Below are 6,000 nucleotides of genomic sequence, written 5' to 3'. Positions count from 1 at the left end.
TTCATGACTGCTTTCCATTCAAGTTTTAAGACTTGTAAAACGAGTTTTAATCCTGTAATACAACAATAAAAAACAACCTTGAGAATTTCTATGCATATGGTACTACTGTAAAGCTGGGAATAAGGAGCCTTGGTTGTTCCCTGGTTTATCACTGCGGGATAATTATTGTTTGTACTTCCAAAGTCAATGTGGGATGGTATCTGAAGTCAGTATCGAGTATTTATCACAGGTTCTCAGTGTTAGTAGGAGTGAAGATACTGTGGTCATTAGTTTTACTTCCATGTATTTTCCTTTAGAGAGTTGTCCAAACTAATTCATAAATTCTTGTTGTATTTTGTACAACTGTTTTAGGCTACCCAGTTCACTATGAAGTCTTGTTAGAAGCCAATTGTATGTGTCAGAATGGATGATTGGAAATCTTTGACTGTCACTAGCCCAACAGCAGGCATGGACTTGGACTTGATTGAGAAACATCTGGGGGATTTAAACTTTTCAAAGTCATTATCTTTTTAAATGTTGTGCAAATGAGTTTATTGCTGATAACTGTCAGAGAAACTCTTTAGTAGGCAAGTTGGCTTGCTGCTGGTTTACATACAGCAAGGAAGGAAGGAATACAACAACATAAGTAATAGCTACGTAAAAAACAATGGATAAGATTGTGAAGCGTATTTTGCAAAACAACGTGTACTAATTAAGTAAAAAAGTTTTCCCGTCAAATGACAGAATCCTGTCTGCTTATTTCTACATTCACAATATTAATCCTTTGCCTGCTAGCTTTATCTTCAAATGTAATCTTAAAAGTAACTTTGTTGCTACAGACCTTTTATAGCTATTTCATGTAGGGATTTAACTGAAACAGAAATTATTGCTTTCTGGAAACTTAGCTCCAGCTTCTTTGATAGTATTTACATTGTTCAAGAAAATAATGTGTGAAACGGTGTTCTCTTTTTGCTGACACCGCTACGGCTGCTGTGAGAATTAGGCAAAGAGCCATTATGCAGCACATGTAAAACTAACCAATTGGGGTTTTTTAAATTATTTAGCTCCTCAGGGGAGAACATAGTACTTGGTCATCTTCAACAGAACATTGGTCCATCTAAAGGAGTGTTTCTTCACCTAAGCTAAAAAGATTGACTAGTGTGATGTCAGTGTTTTCAACAAGTATGGACAAGGTGGTGCTAAGTCCAGGAGAAAGAAAAAAAAAATAATCTCACCAAGGATAACTTAAAGACAAAACAGCCTGGGCTGCATAAAGAATGCTGAGCAAATTAACCAAATGAATTCTTCACTAAGTCACCCCTGTATCTCTCTGCCTCTGGATATGAGAACATTCTTAATTGCTGTCCTGGAGGATTATTGATACACTATATGTTCAGTATTTAAATGAAATACAGCCCAGAGTTTGTAACAACTTGAAAGAGAGAGCATGATTGTGGTATTTATACCCCTCAATTGTTAAGTGTGCGAGAGAAATTGGTTAGAAAGTGGACCCCGGGTAACATCAATGTCTTTTCCTGGAGCTTTTCTCCTAATATATATTTGAAGCCTGTTAATAATCCTGTTCTCTGCATTTTAGTGAAGTGATGGCAGTTTGGGTCAGCAGTAGAGTGTGTTAGTATTCCCTCACTTCTCTCCACTGTCTTTTATCCTTCCTGTATCGCTACTGACATCCCCTTTTTATCCATTTGTTATTTCCTTCTTGTTAATAAGGCCCAGATTTTAAAAACTCAATATTTTGACATTCTTATTAAAATTCACAGGAATCAAGTTCTGAAGCAATAAGGTTTCAGGCTGTGTGTATTCCTGATTTAGTCCTGCAGTAGCATTCATGTATGATAAGTACTTATTATGTTAATGCTTGCTCTGGTCAAAATGAGGTATCTAGTCTTCAGTTATGACAGATGGCATAATTAATCAATTAGAAATTAACCTCTCCCTGCTTAAACCCCTGTATGGATTATGAATGAGGTCATACTTCCTAATAAGAAAGGCCATGAGGAGAAAGATTTCAAGAGGTTGTAAATGGACAACTTCATCCCTTTCTGTAGGGGAAGGTTGGTGTGTTAGAAGACAGGAATACATGTGAAGAAGAGGAGCTTGGCTTTTAAACTACAGATTGTAAGATGATGAGTTATGATATTTATGTCCTTGAACGTGTGACTCGGAATGATTAATTTTCAGATATTAGTTGATTCTTGAGGAGCAGAATGTATAGGAATATAACTTTTTTTACCTTATTCTTGAAGGAGAGCCAGATGCCTAGCAGGTGAGTTTCACTGGTGGTGAAAAGATAATTCAGAGTCCAAATTATTATTACTAGATCAAATTGATCTTATTGATTCCTACTTTTTCTCAGCTCTGATTTTAGAAGTTTAAGATTTAATATAGTCTTAAAGATTTGCTGAGAGGGTTTTCTCTACTGAGAAAGTTAACTAATACTACAGTCTGTCTTATGTAACTGCTTAGAAGCTCAGATGACAGCTCACATACAACATGTGAATGCACTGTAATTTAATCTGTATACTTAAGTGGCTAGAAAATGGAAATAAGTGATTTTTTTACTACTTCTTGTTTTGCTCTAATATTTTTTTCACTGAAAACTTATACATAATTTTCAGTGATATGTGAAATAATTGAGTCACATACATGCCTCCATTATCTAGTTATGTTTAATCGTCATATGATTGAGTAGGTGTTATGCTGCAAGTAAGGAGTAGTAACACTTAGTTGTGTACTTTGTTTTTGTTTTTTCTTTCTCAGTGACACCTACAGACTAAGGTGGGGGGTTTTTTTGTTTGGCTTTCTTTTTTCCAGCATTCAAATTTAAGATACCTGAAGGATAAGTACCATGAAAGTGCAGCGATAATTGAAAGGTCAGTGGGCAGCTTTGAAGAGGGCACGGTTAGCTTGTTATTTACCATGCAATATCTTTAATCTTTTAACAGAGTCCTGTGTAGGTGGTGAGCGCTACCGAACAAACACTCCTCAAAAACTATGTAAAAAGTTTTTTCCCATTTTATTGTTTGTAGCAGCTCCACATCAGCTCCGTTCAAGTAAATGTGTTTTTTGCAATTTAGTGTAACAGTGAAGAAATCATGGATTGAGGCATAAAAAACAGGTGTTTCTGCCCAATTACTTATTACGTTAACCAGCACAGTATTAGCCAAGTGATATATGAATCAGCTTGCCCTGGGCTTTCCTAATTGGCAAAGCGTTCCTAAATTTTCTGCTTGGTTCATATTGGTTCAGATGTGGGAAAGTACGGAGATAATTTAAAGCAACAGCAAAGCCCTGACACTACCTTTCTGAAAAAATCCTTCATGTTTAATATTTCTCAGGTGCATCAGTTTATTAAATACTGCTCCTAGTTTTATGGTAGGACTGAAGACTTGAAATAGCTTCAGCATATAATACCTTAAAGCCGTATGAACAAAACCAAACTTTTTAGTCAGAATCACTTTGGGGGGGAATAAATGAACAGAATCCAAATACTGCCTGGGTCACATGTTTTATTGCAGTCTTATGGATTATGATGAAAGGTTTAATACACACAAAAGGACTAGTGGAAATTAAGATGGGGAGGAAAAACCGCTCCAGTTTTATTTACATAGGCACCATCTGGGGTTTAGGAAATGTATGAGCCTCAAACTACTGATGGCTGGGGTGTCATCAGTTACTATTTTATGTTTATTCTGTTCTTGTATTCTTCCGTAGCCATCTGCTGTTAGCTTCCTTCAGAGGCAGTACACCGGCTGAGGTGAAACTTCGCTTCAATTCTGACGCGTCCGTTCCTATTTTGTGGGCTGCTGTTTGCTGACTGCAGGCAGGCAGAGGGCTAATGAGAGGTTCTCTCCTTCCCTTCCAACAACATTAGGGTGTCCTGCCCACCAGAATGCCAAGTAATTGCCAACATTTCTGAATGCTGTTACTTGAAACTGGGGAGACCCAGCGAGGAATGACTTTCAGCCTTATTCCTTAGTCATGGGATTGGAAAAAAAAAAAGTAAAAAATCACATATGGTTAAGTCAAATTTACATGTTTGTATGGTATGTCTAACAAAACACATGTTCAATGTATGTTTCCTTCTGCTTTAGGAATTTTAAAAATTCGACTTTATATATTCCGCAGAACTACAACGCTTTCGGTAAAACATTTAGTTGATTGAGGGTGGAAGTATTCCTAAGGCTGGTCAGAAGGAGCAGGAACCTTTCTCTAACTTTATTTTAAAACCCACAGCTTATCTAATAACGCACCTAAAAATGTCGCTGTGAAGTGATGTATTTTGGGGTGCTGGCACAGCATCCTCTGTGCATGTACAGAGCAGTATAAATTGAGATAAATTCTCATTGTACAACAAAATACCATGTGACTTTGAACATTTCTTCATCTACGATGTTGAAACAAGCACAAGGAAGGCGCTTGGCATTGCTGCTCCCGAGTTTCAGCGGGTAGATACATATGACATCAGGATTGCCTTCAGTCAGAAATCTTGAAGTGCAGCTTTGCTGGGTGGGTCTCTGAAGAATTTGAAAGGGTTCTGTAGATAGGGCGTGTTTACCTGTGTCAAAGTAGGGAGCGTGATGCCTCTTCCCTGCTAATGTGCTTATGTTCCTTTTGACGGCAACATCATAAAGGTAGGAATTTATTTTTCTTTTTTTTTTCCCCCCCACCTCCCTACATCAGACTATGGTGTGAATTGTTAACATGTGCTCATGTCGTTAGTATGTGCCATATTGTCTCTTTTATAAGGGAAAGTTAGAGTAACATGATATTCTTTAGATAAAGAGTAGAATAGGTCTTAATGAGACTTTATATGTTGCCGCTAAGTATTCCAACCTGTAAGAGCTACTTTTTATTTTAGAGAAAAGGAGTACAGGTTACAGTAGTGGTTTTGCTTTTCTACATCTTGTATCATATATTAAGTACTTATAAAAGCACTTATTTCTGAACTGGAAGGGAGGAAAATGTATTAATGGGAAAAATAATGTTAGCTAATGCTGTAAATATGATTTGATAAAAAATTGTTGATTTTAAGTTGATTGAAAAAAGCTAGTTGTAATTTTGTTCTGTAAAATGTTAAGAAAAAAAACTTCTGTAAGAAATTCAGTTTAACAGATTTTTATAAGACTTACCCATTGAAGATCTGAAGAAGCTAGTGCTATAAATAACACATTTAAACAAGCTACCAGAAAGAGTTCTTCCATAGTAATGCTGTAACATTCAGATGGAGGAACCATGTGCATTTTCCCCCTCTCGGTTTTTGTAATGTATACCTATTTTTAGCCAGCTTCCCAACTGGGGTTAGATCTTCAGCTGGAGTGCCGCCGTTGCTGAAGAGGCTTTGCTGATGCACGTTCAGCTGAAGATCCCTCTCGCATTTGTTAGGACATGAACAGGATGACAAAGAGTGGCTGGAATAATGAAATACCAGTCATGTTCTGGCTCCTCCTCCCGTTGGCTTTGTGGGTGGAGGATGTCTGGGCAGGTTAAACTGCAGAGGAGGGGATAACCAACAGCAGAACAGTGGAACACAGCAGACTTGGTTTAATTGCTGGTTCAGGGTGGTGCAGAGATCGTTAAAGCCAACAGATGAGCTTGAGCCATGTGTGTGCCTGATGGCTGCAGACCCTGTTTCAGGGAGCTGCAAATAAAACAGTTTTCCAGAGCGCAAAGGCACCAGCCCTGTCCCTTTCCCTGCCTCCCAAGGGCTAATTTAAAACCTTGAGTCATCCAGTGCAAAGGTGGAGAAGCTGACATGTTTCGCCTCGGCACCCTCAGGTCCTCCCTCGAGTTCTTTACTCTTCTGCTGTCCTCACATGTTTTGTGGTGCTGTTGTGCTTCCAGTAATGTGCTTATCCTGACCACTGTGTAGCCCATGCTGCTCTGGTCTGTGCCCTTAACCCTTATCTTCAATAAGTGACCAAGAAGGCTCACAACTCTGGTAAAATCTCCATTGTATAATTTAACATTTTAACTTAGGCTTCAGGTTATTATTTCAAA

The sequence above is a fragment of the Caloenas nicobarica genome, chromosome 10, assembly GCF_036013445.1.
Source record: "Caloenas nicobarica isolate bCalNic1 chromosome 10, bCalNic1.hap1, whole genome shotgun sequence".
NCBI lineage: Eukaryota > Metazoa > Chordata > Aves > Columbiformes > Columbidae > Caloenas > Caloenas nicobarica.
The sequence above is the reverse complement of the archived record's forward strand: the minus strand, read 5'-3'. Positions refer to the sequence as shown.